Source organism: Caretta caretta, chromosome 1, assembly GCF_965140235.1.
Source record: "Caretta caretta isolate rCarCar2 chromosome 1, rCarCar1.hap1, whole genome shotgun sequence".
NCBI lineage: Eukaryota > Metazoa > Chordata > Testudines > Cheloniidae > Caretta > Caretta caretta.
The window spans coordinates 947,455-963,418 of record NC_134206.1 but is presented as its reverse complement, the minus strand read 5'-3'; the positions used below and the strand labels follow the sequence as shown (position 1 = coordinate 963,418).

The window sequence follows — 15,964 nt, the reverse complement described above, 5'->3', positions numbered from 1 at the left end:
CTAAGGAAGGAGTTTGGAACACTCCAATCCACACAAGAAGTCTTCCTGGAGACATTCAAGACAGCATGTGGGTGATGGCTGCTGCCTGTAAAAACTGAGTCATGCATGGACATGTGACTTGCCCATGTGACTCCAAAATTCCATCTTGGAGCTGGATTTTGCATGGGAGAGAGGAGGGGGTCTCCACCAACAAGAGACCACTCTGTTTTTGTCTTCAGCTGGCTCAAGAGATAGCCTCTCCACCCCCAAGGATACCTGAAAAAAACTGGAACAAAGGACAATAACCACAGGGGGTGTGAGTGATTGCTGGACCCAGACTAGAAGGAGACTAGTCTGTAAAAGAAGCTTACTGGAACATCTCTGAGGGTGAGAGTTCATCTTTCTGTTATTGCTTGGAATCACTTAAATCCTACTTCTCGTATTTAATAAAATCACTTTTTACCTATTAATGAACCCAGAGTATGTATTAATACCGAGGGAGGGGGGGAAACAGCTGTGCATATCTATCAGTGCTGTAGAGAGAGAACAATTTATGAGTTTACCCTGTATAAGCTTTATACAGAGTAACAAGGATTTAGTTGGGGTTTGGACCCCACTGGGAGCTGGGCATCTGAGCATTGGAGACAGGAACATTTCTTAAGCTGTTTTCAGTTAAGCCTGCAGCCTTTTGGGGAACATTGTTCAGACCTGGGTATGGGTTTGTAGCAGGCTAGTGTGTCTGGCTCAACAAGGCAGGGTACTGAAGTCCTAAGCTGGCAGGGAAAACAGACTCAGAGGTAGTCAAAGCACATCAGGTGGCAGTCCCAAAGAGGGTTTCTGTGATCCAACCCATCACAGTGTTCCAGTGAACAGCCCTGAGGGCAGATGGGAGCCGGCACCCCCTGGAGGGGAAAGGTCCTGTGACCCAATGGCCAGCCCTGTGGCTGGGTGGGAGCTCGTGCCTCAAAGAGGGGAAAGGCCCCATGTCCCTGTGGCCAGCCATGGGGTTGGATCACAGCCGGCACCCCATTGTGGGGAAAGACCCCGTGTCCCAGTGGCCAGCCCTGGCGTTGGAAGCAAGGCAAGAAGAGAGGCGAAACGCTTGGAGGCGGAAGCGGAAAGAGAGGCAAAGCACTTGGAGGAGGAAGAGAGCAGAGAGGAGAAGCGCTTGTAGGTGGAGTTAGAGGTAAAACACATAGAGCTGGAAAGGGCTAAGCTGGGTCCAGCAGGTAACCCTAACAGTCCTTCTCCAGGTACCACTCCCCATTCCAAGAAATTCCCCACATCCAGCCCAGACAGCCCTAAGGACTTAGACCAGGAGCTCTGTCCTCAGCATGCTGCTGCTGTAACATGCAGGAACGTGGCTACGTCCCTGGGAGAGGAAGAGGCGATGTGGTCACACTGGGGGAGCTATGCTGCACTAAGAGGGCCAGCACATCTCGGGACGCTGTTCACAATCAGTAGTGAAAAGAAAACCCCATCCTGTGCGTGTCAGAGAACTAATTAGCTGATCACAACCAACATGGTTCCAGACTTTAATCTGGCATCAGACCCTACAAATCCAAACCATTTCAGAGCTCACCTGCCATCCAGGGCATCCAAGCTCTTCTCCTTATGAGACGCCTCCAGTTTCTCCCGGCTGCGCATGAGCTCAGAGCTCTTCAGGGAAGCTGCTTTTTCATGCGCCGGCTTTGTGCTGCAGACAGACACAATAAAACAGGAATTTTGTTAGTCCACCAGCGAGGGGGGTAGGGGGGCAGCGGCATTAGCTATGGCAGACAGGCCTCTAATTCCATGGCTTTGAAATCCCATTGGCACCGGGAGGTTTTCAGCATTTCAAACCCCTTCCATTGGCAGCCATAGTATTTTGCTCTGCTGCATGCAGCTGCTGATGGAATCATAGAATCATAGAATATCAGGGTTGGAAGGGACCCCAGAAGGTCATCTAGTCCAACCCCCTGCTCGAAGCAGGACCAATTCCCAGTTAAATCATCCCAGCCAGGGCTTTGTCAAACCTGACCTTAAAAACCTCTAAGGAAGGAGATTCTACCACCTCCCTAGGTAACCCATTCCAGTGTTTCACCACCCTCTTAGTGAAAAAGTTTTTCCTAATATCCAACCTAAACCTCCCCCACTGCAACTTGAGACCATTACTCCTCGTTCTGTCATCTGCTACCATTGAGAACAGTCTAGAGCCATCCTCTTTGGAACCCCCTTTCAGGTAGTTGAAAGCAGCTATCAAATCCCCCCTCATTCTTCTCTTCTGCAGACTAAACAATCCCAGCTCCCTCAGCCTCTCCTCATAACTCATGTGTTCCAGACCCCTAATCATTTTTGTTGCCCTTCGCTGGACTCTCTCCAATTTATCCACATCCTTCTTGTAGTGTGGGGCCCAAAACTGGACACAGTACTCCAGATGAGGCCTCACCAATGTCGAATAGAGGGGAACGATCACATCCCTCGATCTGCTCGCTATGCCCCTACTTATACATCCCAAAATGCCATTGGCCTTCTTGGCAACAAGGGCACACTGCTGACTCATATCCAGCTTCTCGTCCACTGTCACCCCTAGGTCCTTTTCCGCAGAACTGCTGCCTAGCCATTCGGTCCCTAGTCTGTAGCTGTGCATTGGGTTCTTCCGTCCTAAGTGCAGGACCCTGCACTTATCCTTATTGAACCTCATCAGATTTCTTTTGGCCCAATCCTCCAATTTGTCTAGGTCCTTCTGTATCCTATCCCTCCCCTCCAGCGTATCTACCACTCCTCCCAGTTTAGTATCATCCGCAAATTTGCTGAGAGTGCAATCCACACCATCCTCCAGATCATTTATGAAGATATTGAACAAAACCGGCCCCAGGACCGACCCCTGGGGCACTCCACTTGATACCGGCTGCCAACTAGACATGGAGCCATATGGAATTATATGCAGAAGAATTAAGGCTGCTGCCAGACCCAAGCCATGGACTTTCTCTACATTTTCAGCAGGTCTGTGAAATCTCTTACCCTGCTGGCTTGCTAAAACAAATAGCAGGAGAGGGAAAGAGCTGGAGGAAGTGAGCTGGCTGTTAGGAGAGTGTTTGAACTTGTAGAAAAACTTATGTAGAGATGGTCTTTATAACTACAGTGTGAAACAGGAGCTCAGGGCGACAGAGACCGCACCAGGCACCTTGCTTTGGAGCTCAGTGGAGACTTAACATTTGGCTCCTATTGGAGGGAAATGACGTTTGAGAGAAATGCTACGGGCCAGCTTCCCCGCTGGTGTCAATAAGCAAGCATCCTTCCACAGGAGCGACGCTGGCTCACGCCGCTGAGGATCTAGCCTGTTTCACAGGTAGCTGGGTCACTTCCACAGCTCTTTCCGGTCGCCCAGCTGCTGTCCAAGCTGTCAACTCACTTGGGAGCAGAGGAAAGGCTGAGATTTACCCCTCCCTCACTGTCCATTTTCGAGGGTTTTGCATTTTCTTGACAGGGCGGAGCGGGAGGAAGCAGCTTCGTTCGACCAGAGACCCGAGGGACACTCTGGGGCAGTCAGGAGTGGCTGTGCACAAACATTTCTGCTTGCGTGCAAGGTTTCCTTTGGGGGTGAGTTTGTCACCCAGCTGCGAGCTCCTATAAATCACTCAAACCACTAGCCAAATCAGCCCCCTCTACGGTTCCACGCCTCCGGTCTCAGGCCGAACGCAAAGTGGAAGGAACCGCCGCCGTCCCAGACCCCAGACACATCTCCAGCAACACCCCCCCTCGGCCGTAAGCCGCAGCTGCCTCCCATCCAAGTTTCTTATCTGCTATCACCAGGCTTACCAGGCAGAAGTGCGCAGCGTGAGCAGGGCCCCAGGGCTGCCCGCAGAGGGTTATCGCCTGAGGCCAGAGAAACGGCGCTTCCTCTTCGTACGGCTGGATACTGCCGTGGAGTCTGGGCTCCTCGGCGCAACAAGGAAATCAACCAGACAGAGACTACAAGGGACACGCACAGCAGAGGAGCAGAAGAAGCAGCACGGAAGCAGGTGACTAATTAAAGACACCGAGACTGGGACGATGACGAACAAAGCGGAGCTGGGGAGACCGCGGTTCGGGGCAGTGCTGAGGAAGGACGCTTCGCCAGGAACCCTGTCAGGCAATTTAGACGTGCGTCTGCACCACAAAATCCAGTTGTGATCGTGGGCGGTGGGTAGAATAGGCCAGGGCAGACTCAGCACTGCGGCCGACCCGCTGCCAGACACCTGGGCCACAGTAGCCCCACCCCATCCCCGAGGCCCCCGCTGCCTGCAGCTCCTCCACTCCACCCCCACCTCCGGAGGTCCCCACGGCTCTCGCCGTGTCCCTCCTCCTCCTCGGGGCTGGGGGAGTGAGGAGGGACGCGGAGAGCCAGTGGTTTGGCCAGGGGAGAGCCTTTGGGGTTCAGGGGGCCAGTACTTTGCAGGGGCTGGCTGCTCAGGCCAGTACTGGGGGGGGGAGGGGCTGGCAGCTTGGGCCGGCACTGGTGGGGGGGCTGGCCTGGCACTTGGGGGGTTGGCAGCTTGGGCCAGTCCTGGTGGGGGGGGGGGCGGTGGCTCAGCTGTGAGGGTTGTCAGGGGCACGGGGGTTGGTAGCTCAGTGTGGTGCTGAGGCCAGCCTGGCACTTGGGGGGGCTGGCAGATGGGCCCAGTGCTCGGGGTGGTGGCAGTATATCGGGGGGGCTGGTGGCTTGGTCCCATGTGGCTGGGGCGGGTGGGCCAGGGCTCCTCCGGTCATGGGGGGGCCCCTCAGGGCTTCTCCTGTTAGGAAGGTAGGATTTTGGGGTGCTGGCATGTGGGGCTGGGGCCTTTGGGCAGAAGGGGCAGGGACGGGGGGCTAGCCTCCACAAAGCAGGGGTTCACCTGCTGCCCATGGCTGTGATCATTAGGTCCCCGCAGGGTTTAACCACGCCTGGCGAACATGAGGGCAGACTAAACTTGGCCTCATCTTCACTGATGTGGTTGGCATCGCAGCAGCTAAGCCAGCCAATAATTAGGGCCCTACCAAACTCATGGCCAGGAAAAACATGTCACGGACCGTAAAATCTGGTCTCCCCCTGTGAAATCTGGTCATGTGTGTGCTTTTCCCGTACACTATACAAATTTCACGGGGGAGACGAGCGTTTCTCAAATTGGAGGTCCTGACCGCTGTTGCCAACTTTCATGCAGTAAATAAGCACCCAGACTTTCACAATAAGCCAGAATTCAAGATAATCCCATTTCAAAACAGGGCCAAAACAAGCCAGTCCCTGGGAAGCCCAACACTCTATGGGACTAGAGCCCCCCGCGTGCAGTCTGGGACTGTGGTGGGCCTGCTCTGCACCCGACTCTCTCGCCTGCTCACCCCTGCTTGCCCCCTTGTCCCCCCTCGCCGGGAGCCAATCAAAATAAAAGAAGCAACAAGCCAAAAACTAGCCAACAAGCAACTCACAAGCCAATTAAGCCAGAAACAAGCCCAGTTTCTGTGTTTTTCTCACGGGTTTGGCATGTTTGGTCCTGACCGAAAAGGGGATTGCAGGGGGGTCGCAAGGTTATTTGAGGGGCGGTCGCGGCGTCGCCACCCTTCCTTCTGCGTTTCTGCCTTCGGAGCCGGGTGGCTGGAGCGCGGCGGCTGCTGCCTGAGGGCCCAGCTCTGGAGTCAGCAGCCCAGAAGCGAGGCCGGCGACCCTGTGCGGTGCTCTGCGTCCTGCTGGGCTGCGGCTGACGGCGTCTCCGCCTTCTGCACTGGGCTCCCAGCCAGCAGCCGCGCAGACCCCCCACCCCACACGATAACCTTGTGACCCCCACCACTCCTTTTTGGGTCAGGGCCCTCCAGTTGCAGCACCGTGACCTTTCAGATTTAAGGAGCCGACAGCATGACAGCTACGCTTTTTAAAATCCCGTGACCGTGAAAGTGGCCAGAGGGGAGCTGCGACGTCTGGCTGCGACGGAGCCGGCTCCTTCCCCTTCCCCTTGCAGGCAGTGGGCCTTGCACAGAGAGGCCCAGGGAGCAACGTCCAGCCCCAAGATCCAGCCCCAAGATCCGGGGCCCAGGCTGGATCGTTGCCATGGCAGCAGGAAGGCCCGGCATTGCCACCCACTGCGGGAAGGCCAGGGCGGGGGAAAGGGACCACGACCGGCGGCCCCTCCGTCTGCACGGCAGCACCTCCCGGGCGCCAGACGAGGCGGCGGAATGGAGGCCTGAGGGCTGGAAGCAGCCTGCTGCGCACACCCCTCCAGGTGCGACACCGTATTCACGCCATCCCCACGGTGGGGATTTGCGAGACCTGAGCCCAGGTCGGCGGAGCTCCAAGCAGGCAGCGCTTCGCGCCAGCCCCCGACAGCCTCAGCAGAGCCCCACCCAATGCTGGGAGACCAGCCGCCGCAGGAAGTGACACCCACGCCGCCCCTCCCGCGAACTCTCATTGGCCCAGACCGATTATTTAAGCCGGGAGAGAGTGCAGGAAATCGTCTGTGTGCTCGGCAGATCCCAGATCTGCTGCCAAGATGGCCCTTGCCTTGCTCCTGGTCCCCACTTCTGCTCCCTGCCCAGCCCTGCGGTTCCTGGCTACTGGTTCTAGCCTGACCCTGGGCTCTGGACTGCGGCTACCGACTCCGGCTTAATCCCTCAGGCCTGACTGCTTCCGGCTCGAACCACTGAACCCGGCTGCCTACACCCTGCCCCACAGAGCTTGCACTCTCCAGTCAAGAGGCAGAGAGAGGCGGGCGCGCAGGGAGGAGTTCTAAGGAAAAGGCAATTCGTAGCAGGGTGCGGATGAAGCTTGTGAGTGGCCAATATCCACGTTAGGTCTGAATCGGAGACCAGACTGGGCAGAAGCAGCGAGCTCTGGAGAAGAAGGGTGGGGTGTGGCAGAGAAGCACTCCATTGTGTAGTCTGCAGAAGGCTGGGATACTGTGGTCTCCTTCAGATTACTTGGTGTCATAAATATAAAGGGAAGGGTAACCACCTTTCTGTATACAGTGCTAGAAAATCCCTCCTGGCCAGAGGCAAAATCCTTTCACCTGTAAAGGGTTAAGAAGCTCAGCTAACCTGGCTGGCACCTGACCCAAGGACCAATAAGGAAACAAGATACTTTCAAATCTTGGTTGGGTAAGGCTTTTGTTGTGCTCTTTGTTTAGGTGGTTGTTCTCTCTTGGGACTGAGAGAGGCCAGGCAGAAATCCATCTTCTCCAACCCATCCTAATCCAAGTCTCCAATATTGCAACCAGTATAGGTAAGCCAGGCAAGGTGGATTAGTTCATCTTTTGTTTTATGTGAATTTTCCCTGTGTTAAGAGGGAGGTTTATTCCTGTTTTCTGTAACTTTAAGGTTTTGCCCCGAGGGGGATCCTCTGTGTTTTGAATCTGAATACCCTAGAAAGTATTTTCCAGCCTGATTTTACAGAGGTGATTCTTTTACCTTTTCTCGAATTAAAATTCTTTTAAGAACCGGATTGATTTTTCATTGTTCTTAAGATCCAAGGGTTTGGGTCTGCTTTCACATGTACCAATTGGTGAGGATTATTATCAAGCCTTCCCCAGGAAAGGGGGTGTAGGGCTTGGGGGGATATTTTGGGGGAATGACATCTCCAAGTGGGCTCTTTCCCTATTCTTTGTTTAATGCACTTGGTGGTGGCAGCATACGATTCAAGGCCAAGGCAAAGTTTGTACTTTGGGGAAGTTTTTAACCTAAGCTGGTAAGAATAAGCTTAGGGGGTCTTTCATTCGGGTCCCCACATCTGTACGCCAGAGTTCAGTGTGGGGAGGGAACCCTGACATGGTGGCAGAGCGGTGGGATCATTTTGAACCAAAAGCACAGACCTGAAGAGGGGTTTTAAGCTGAGAGCAGCTTGAGGGTTTTCTGTCTATTTACCTGGAGACTGAGGTGTTCGTTTTTTTACAAAGGGATTTTTCTTTTTTGAGCTGGGTTTTTCTCTACCTAAAGGCAGGGTAGTTAACCTCCTGCAGGGAAATTCACAAGTTTTTTGTTTTGTTTGTTTTTTTCCGAACTCTCCGGTACAGCTAGAGTTACGCACAAGAAAGCAGGAAAATGACTACCAGCGAAGCAGTGAATAAACTAGAGCTGGCAGGGCCGGTGCAACCACGCGGCAAACTAGGCGGTCGCCTAGGGCACCAAGTGCTTGGGGGCGGCGGTGGAGCGGAGGTGAGCTGGAGCAGGGGGGCGCGGGGAGGGCCGCCTGCAGCAAGTAACGGGGGTGGGGGCGCGCAGGAGAACCGCTCCCCGCCCCAGCTCACCTCTGCTCCGCCTCCTCCCCTGAGCCCCGCCCCGTTCTGCTTCTCTCCCTCCCTGGCTTGCCGCCAAACAGCTGATTGGCTCCGCAAGCCTGGGAGGCGGGAGAAGCGGCGGCGTGCTCGGGGAGGAGGCGGAGCAGAGGTGACCTGGGGCGGGGAGCTGCTGCACATGGCTCCCCGGGCCGAGGGGGGGGAGGGGGCGGTGGGGAGCTGCATGGGGGGGGCTCCCCAGGCTGAGGGGAGGGAGGGAGGGGGCAGTGGGGAGCTGCCGTGGGGGGGCTCCCCAGGCTGAGGGGGGGGGCGGCGGCAGGGAGCTGCTGCAGTGGGGGCGCCTCAGGGCGGAGGGGGGGACAGGGAGCTGCCATGGGGGGGGGGCGGTGCAAGGTGGAAGTTTCGCCTAGGGCGTGAAACCTCCTTGCACCGGCCCTGAGAGCTGGTCAGATTCAAAGCTGAAGAGAAACAAAAAGAGCATGATGGACAGATGGCCTTAAGGCACTTGGAGGTGAAGGCAGAAAAAGCCAGGGTGGAGGCAGAGGAAGCTGCCCACAAGAGAGCTATGAAGGAGAAGGAAAAAGAGAGGAAGCACATGGAGGAAGAGAAGGAAAAAGAGAGGAAGCATGCACTGGAGATGGAGAAGGCAAAGGCTCAGCAGAATATCCCAACAAACCCTAGCAATCCTTCTCCAGGTACCACTTCCCATCCCAGAAAGTTCCCCACCTACAAGGCAGGTGATGATACTGAGGCCTTCTTAGAAAACTTCGAAAGGGCCTGCCTTGGGTACAGCATCTCTACTGACCAATACATGGTAGAGCTGAGGCCGCAGCTCAGTGGACCCTTAGCTGAGGTGGCAGCTGAAATGCCTAAAGAACACATGAACAAGTATGAACTGTTTAAATCCAAGGCGAGAGTCAGAATGGGGCTAACACCCGAGCATTCCCGTCGGCGGTTCAGAGCCCTAAGGTGGAAACCAGACGTGTCATTTGCCCGACATGCCAACCACATTGTGAAACATTGGGATGCCTGGATATCAGGAGCAAGTGTTGACTCTCCAGTAAATTTTCCCTTCCTAATGCAAATGGAACAATTCTTAGAGGGTGTTCCTGAGGAAATAGAAAGATACATCCTAGATGGGAAACCCAAAACTGTAATTGAGGCAGGAGAGATTGGAGCCAGATGGGTGGAGGTGGCAGAGAAGAAGAAAACTGGTCGCAGTTGGAGCGGAGACCAGAAGGGACCACCCCAGACCACACCCTATTACCGGGGGCCGCCCAAGGCCCCACCTACCTCCCAAAGAACCCTCCAGACCCCTTATCGTCCCACCACCCCGTTCTCCAGCAACCCCCCTCACCCCAGTGACCCGTCAGCTGGACGATGTTTTAAATGTAACGAGCTGGGGCATGTAAAGGCCAACTGCCCCAAGAACCCCAACAGATTACAGTTCATTGCACCGGGATCACACCAGAGGTCCACAGGCCCAGATACCTCCCAGATACCCTTGGAGCGGAGGGAAACTGTGAGTGTGGGCGGGAAGAAGGTCACCGCGTGGAGGGACACCGGAGCACAAGTGTCAGCTATCCATCAATCCTTAGTGGACCCCAACTTAATCAACCCAGAGGCCCAAGTGACGATTCAACCCTTCAGGTCCAACTCTTTCAATTTGCCTACAGCTAAGTTGCCTGTCCAGTACAAGGGCTGGTCAGGAATGTGGACTTTTGCAGTCTATGATGATTATCCCATCCCCATGCTGCTGGGGGAAGACTTGGCCAACCATGTGAAGCTGGCCAAGAGGGTGGGAATGGTCAACTTCAGCCAGACAAAGCCAGCTTCCACACCTATCCCTCTTCCTGAGCCTTCCAACAGGGCCCCGTCTGTGTTACCAGAGACCCAGATGGAGGTGGTAGAACCGGATCCCCTGCCAACAACTGCAATGGCCGTAGTGGATCCAGCCCCAGAGACCCAGCGAAAGCCAGTACCTGAACCGGAACCGGCGGAGCAACCAACACCAGACCCATTGCCAGCCCTGAGTCCAGCACTTGCAACCCCGTCTACAGCTCCAATACCAGAGGGCACCACCGAGCCTGCCCTGGCAGCAGCCGATAACCCTACACAAGAGGCTCAGCCAGAGCCTGAACCCCAACATAGTGCCCCAGCGGAGAGCAGTTCCCAGTCAACGGAAACAGCCCCATCCCCTACATCGCTTCCAGAGGGACCAAGCCCAGGTCCACAATCCAATGAGGAACTGATGTCTCCAGCATCAAGGGAACAGTTCCAGACCGAACAGGAAGCAGATGAAAGCCTCCAGAGAGCTTGGACGGCAGCACGGAGCAACCCACCGCCTCTCAGCTCTTCTGATCGATTCAGGTTTGTTGTAGAAAGGGGACTTTTATGCAAGGAAACTCTTTCTGGGGGACACCAGGAAGACTGGCATCCTCAGAGACAGTTCGTAGTTCCAACTAAGTACCAGGTCAAGCTCTTGAGATTAGCCCACGATCATCCTAGTGGCCATGGTGGGTGAACAGGACCAAAGACCGTTTTGGGGGGTCATTCCACTGGGAGGGAATGGGCAAGGATGTTTCTATCTATGTCCGGTCTTGTGAGGTGTGCCAAAGAGTGGGAAAACCCCAAGACCAGATCAAAGCCCCTCTCCAGCCACTCTCCATCACTGAAGTTCAATCTCAGCGGGTAGCTGTGGATATTCTGGGTCCTTTTTTGTAAAAAGACACCCAGAGGAAAGCAGTACATACTGACTGTCATGGATTTTGCCCCCCAATGGCCGGAAACAGTAGCTCTAAGCAACCCCAGGGCTAAAAGTGTGTGCCAGGCACTAACAGACATTTTTGCCAGGGTAGGTTGGCCCTCCGACATCCTCACAGATGCAGGGACTAATATCCTGGCAGGAACTATGGAAAACCTTTGGGAAGCTCATGGGGTAAATCACTTGGTTGCCACTCCTTACCACCATCAAACAAATGGCCTGGTGGAGAAGTTTAATGGAACTTTGGGGGCCATGATACGTAAATTCATAAACGAGCACTCCAGTGATTGGGACCTAGTGTTGCAGCAGTTGCTCTTTGCCTACAGATCTGTACCACACCCCAGTTTAGGGTTTTCCCCATTTGAACTTGTATATGGCCGTGAGGTTAAGGGGCCATTACAGTTGGGGAAGCAGCAAGGGGAGAGGTTTACACCGTCTCCAGGAACTAACATTCTGGACTTTGTAACCAACCTTCAAAACACCTTCCGCGACTCTTTAGCCCTTGCAAAAGAAAACCTAAAAGATGCTCAGGAAGAGCAAAAAGCCTGGTATGATAAACATGCCAGAGAGCGTTCCTTCAAAGCAGGAGACCAGGTCATGGTCTTAAAGGCGCTCCAGGCCCATAAAATGGAAGCATCGTGGGAAGGGCCATTCACGGTCCAGGAGCGCCTGGGAGCTGTTAATTATCTCATAGCATCCCCCACCTCCAATCGAAAGCCTAAGGTGCACCATATTAATTCTCTAAAGCCCTTTTATTCCAGAGAGTTAAAGGTTTGTCAGTTTACAGCCCAGGGAGGAGACGACGCTGAGTGGCCCGAAGGTGTCTACTACGAAGGGAAATGTGGGGATGGTGTGGAAGAGGGGAACCTCTCCATGACCCTTGGGCGTATGCAGCGACAGCAGATCCAGGAGCTGTGCACTAGCTACGCACCGACGTTCTCAGCCACCCCAGGACTGACTGAACGGGCATACCACTCCGTTGACACAGGGAATGCTCACCCAATTAGGGTCCAACCTTACCGGGTGTCTCCTCAAGCTAAAACTGCTATAGAACGGGAGATCCAGGATATGTTACAGATGGGGGTAATCCGCCCCTCTGAAAGTGCATGGGCATCTCCAGTGGTTCTAGTTCCCAAACCAGATGGGGAAATACGTTTTTGCGTGGACTACCGTAAGCTAAATGCTGTAACTCGCCCAGACAACTATCCAATGCCACGCACAGATGAACTATTAGAGAAACTGGGACGGGCCCAGTTCATCTCTACCTTGGACTTAACCAAGGGGTACTGGCAAGTACCGCTAGATGAATCCGCCAAGGAAAGGTCAGCCTTCACCACCCATCTCGGGCTGTATGAATTTAATGTACTCCCTTTCGGGCTGCGAAATGCCCCCACCACCTTCCAAAGACTTGTAGATGGTCTCCTAGCGGGATTAGGAGAATATGCAGTCGCCTACCTTGACGATGTGGCCATATTTTCAGATTCCTGGGCAGAAAACCTGGAGCATCTACAAAAAGTCTTCAAGCGCATAAAAGAGGCAAGACTAACTGTTAAGGCTAAGAAGTGTCAAATAGGCCTAAACAGAGTGACTTACCTTGGACACCAGGTGGGCCAAGGAACTATTAACCCCGTACAGGTGAAAGTGGATGCTATCCAAAAGTGGCCTGTCCCAAAGTCAAGGAAACAGGTCCAATCCTTCTTAGGCTTGGCCGGATATTTCAGGCGATTTGTGCTGCACTGCAGCGAAATCACCGCCCCACTGACAGACCTAACCAAAAAGAAACAGCCAAATGCCGTTCAGTGGACTGAAGAGTGTCAGAAGGCCTTTAACCAGCTTCAAGCGACATTCATGTCTGACCCTGTACTAAGGGCCCCAGACTTTGACAAACCGTTCCTAGTAACCACAGATGCGTCCGAGCATGGTGTGGGAGCAGTTTTAATGCAGAAAGGACCAGATCAAGAATTGCATCCTGTCATGTTTCTCAGCAAGAAGCTGTCTGAGAGGGAAAGCCACTGGCCAGTCAGTGAAAAAGAATGTTATGCCATTGTCTACGCTCTGGAAAAGCTACGCCCATATTTTTGGGGACAGCGTTTCCACCTGCAAACCGACCATGCTGCGCTGAATTGGTTGCATACCACCAAGGGAAATAACAAGAAACCTCTTTGGTGGAGTTTAGCTCTCCAAGATTTTGATTTTGACATCCAACACATTTCAGGAGCTCCTTACGAAGTGGCTGATGCACTCTCCCGTGAAAGTTTCCCAGAATCAACTAGTTAAAATCATCCTTGAAATGTAGGTTTCAGAGTAGCAGCCGTGTTAGTCTGTATTCACAAAAAGAAAAGGAGTATTGCGGCCAGCCCTGGGGCTGGATGGGAGCAGGCACCTCCGAGAGGAGAAAGGCCCCATATCCCAGTGGCCGGACATGGGTGGGGAAAGGCCCCATGTCCCAGTGGCCGGCCCTGTCGATGGATGGGAGCCTGAGACCCTTAGAGAGGAAAGGGTTGTGTCCCAGTGGCCGGCCCGGGGGCTGGATCAGAGCCGGTGTCCCCTAGAGGGAAAAGGCCCCTGTCAAGGCTGAATCCCCACTCTGGCACTCCGAGTGCAGAAGATGGGGGCCCACAAGGATTTCAAAAATTAATACTGGCCACTCCAGGCTTGTATTAAACTCCCAAGGTTACAGCTTCTCTCTGACCTTGGCTTAGTAAACGCTGCCACCAGCCAAATGCAAAAAACCCCTTGGACCCAGGAAGGAGCACTTGGGAATTCCTCCCTGTGGGGCACCCTCAAGCCCTTTCACCCCTGCCCCTCCGGGGAAGAGCTGAGAAAGAAAACAAAGGAAATCAGCTGTGGCTACCAGCTAATCAAACAACTTGCACAAGCCTCTTAGGACACCAAAAATCCAGTCCTGTTCTTCAAAACGGTACATTTTATTAAAAACAAAAAGGAAGAAAATCCATCTGGACCTTAGGCTTTTGCTAGATTTTAAAAGAGCAATTCCAAAAATCAAGCACCCAAACTAGCTTTCTTGGGGGTCCAGCTTAAAGGTTACAAGCAAACAAAAGCATCTGGGGTTAGCACAGAGGTGTCCACAAGCCCTGATCGCGTCTTTCTAGCCATTCCCGAGTTTTACGTACATAGCTGGGGCTCCAGATAAGTCGGTTGGAGGCAGAAGCGATGGGCTGTAATCAGCCCCGGCTGACGCTGCGTACAGCACAGCTGCCCGAGTCCCTGCAGCCCGAGAACAACAGACAAAGGGAAAGTTTCTTTCCCCATTTTAAAAAGTTCCTTCCCATTTTCCACTGCAGGCGTCCGACGAAGGGAGCTGTAGCTCATGAAAGCTTCTGCTCTAATAAGCCGCTGAGTCTCTGAGTGCCCCACGTCCTCCCGCTCGTACCTTCCCACTGGCTCCTTTGCTCACTGCCACTTTTTCCCTTTACCTGGGGGACGCTGAACCCTTTACAGGTAAAGCAAGGAGAGAGACAGACCAAGAGGGATTTTACAGCGAACTGGCTGGCTGGGTGTCCATCAAAGGGAGCTACCCCCCCACCCCCCACACACACACACACTTTCTTTTTTCAGGTTTCAGAGTAACAGCCGTGTTCGTCTGTATTTGCAAAAAGAAAAGGAGGACTTGTGGCACCTTAGAGACTAACCAATTTATTTGAGCATGAGCTTTCGTGAGCTACAGCTCACTTCATCGGATGTTTTTCCACAGTAGTGAGCTGTAGCTCACGAAAGCTCATGCTCAAATAAATTGGTTAGTCTCTAAGGTGCCACAAGTCCTCCTTTTCTTTTTTCTTTTTTCAGAGGCAGGACGTGGACAGGCCCAGGTCGGTGACGGCCAGCATGCAGAGGAAATAGTACATGGGCCCACGGAGGCTTGGTTCTGTCTTCACGATGAACAGGATGGTGACGTTCCCCGACATGGCTATGACGTACATGGCACAGAAGGGGATGGAGATCCAGACATGGGCCGCCTCCAGGCCAGGAATGCCCAGCAGGATGAAGGTGGAGGGGTTGGTGAAGTCGGTTGTGTTGGACTCTGACATGGAGGCAGGGAGAACGTGTCCAACTCTGAGGCAGAACGGTGTCTCCTGCGTGTACCGTAGGGTGCAGGGTGATGGTCGCTTTACAAATGCCTAGATGGAGAGACAATGTGAATATGAGACACTACATACACTAGCGGAGACTGTTCTTGCGAGTGAAGTAGATTGGTTGCTCTTCATACACTGAGAAATGACATTCTTATTATTTAAATAAATGAATTTTGAACAACTGACCTTCCTTATGCCAATTCAATATATGATGATGCTCCATGCATCAATAATTCTTACATGTCTTAGTGGGGAAACCTTAAGAGGCACCAACAGGAAACACGAGTGTGAATATTGGTTATCAATCATTGTTCCTTAACACAAAGAAAGCCAGGCTAGAGAATCCATGTAGGCAGTTCCCATTTTTCATCTGGTTGCTTAAAATATGAGAGGAGAGAAAACCCAAACCTTTGCCAAGACGTGCCAGGGGAAACATCCCAACTAGAAAACACCTCAGAGAAAGGGCCTGGGCATCACTGATAACAGCTCCGGAGAAACACCCGCTCCTTCACAGGTGCCAAAAGAAAAACAATATCTGGATGCCTTCGGAATGGAATGGAAACTAATCTGCTTTGGATATGTGCTCAGTTTTGGTTACCTGGTCTCTATAAATGATCTAGCAAATAAAAAGGGGATTTCCAAGACAGGCTCTGAGAATGGGGAGGCTGCCATATGTGGACAGACTGAAAAGTCTGAGGCTGCTTAGAGAAGAGACAAACAAGGGGGCATATAATAGAGGACAGCAAAATAAAGAACGGAACTGATTACATTCAAATGGAGAAACAGAGAAGAACACCAAACCAGTACTTTCTATAGACACTTAGTGCTTTTAAAGTGCTAATTCCCCAAAGCTGAGGAAAACTCTCATCAAAACTGATTGGAAGGAAATAATTAGACAAAAAATGGGAATG

At 53.1% G+C, this 15,964-nt stretch overlaps 1 non-coding gene across 2 annotated transcripts; it reads left to right on the top strand.

Moving 5' to 3' along the window:
• Positions 1–3,806: 3,806 nt before the first annotated feature.
• On the top strand, positions 3,807–15,238 carry LOC125638366 (uncharacterized). 2 transcript variants are annotated; one of them, XR_012667117.1, is made up of 4 exons: positions 3,807–4,104; positions 5,778–7,186; positions 7,974–8,115; positions 14,767–15,238. It is a non-coding gene; the product is annotated as an uncharacterized LOC125638366 (transcript). The 2 variants fall into 2 exon arrangements; XR_007357217.2 differs by having other exon boundaries at positions 3,858–4,104; positions 7,092–7,186.
• Positions 15,239–15,964: the final 726 nt, after the last annotated feature.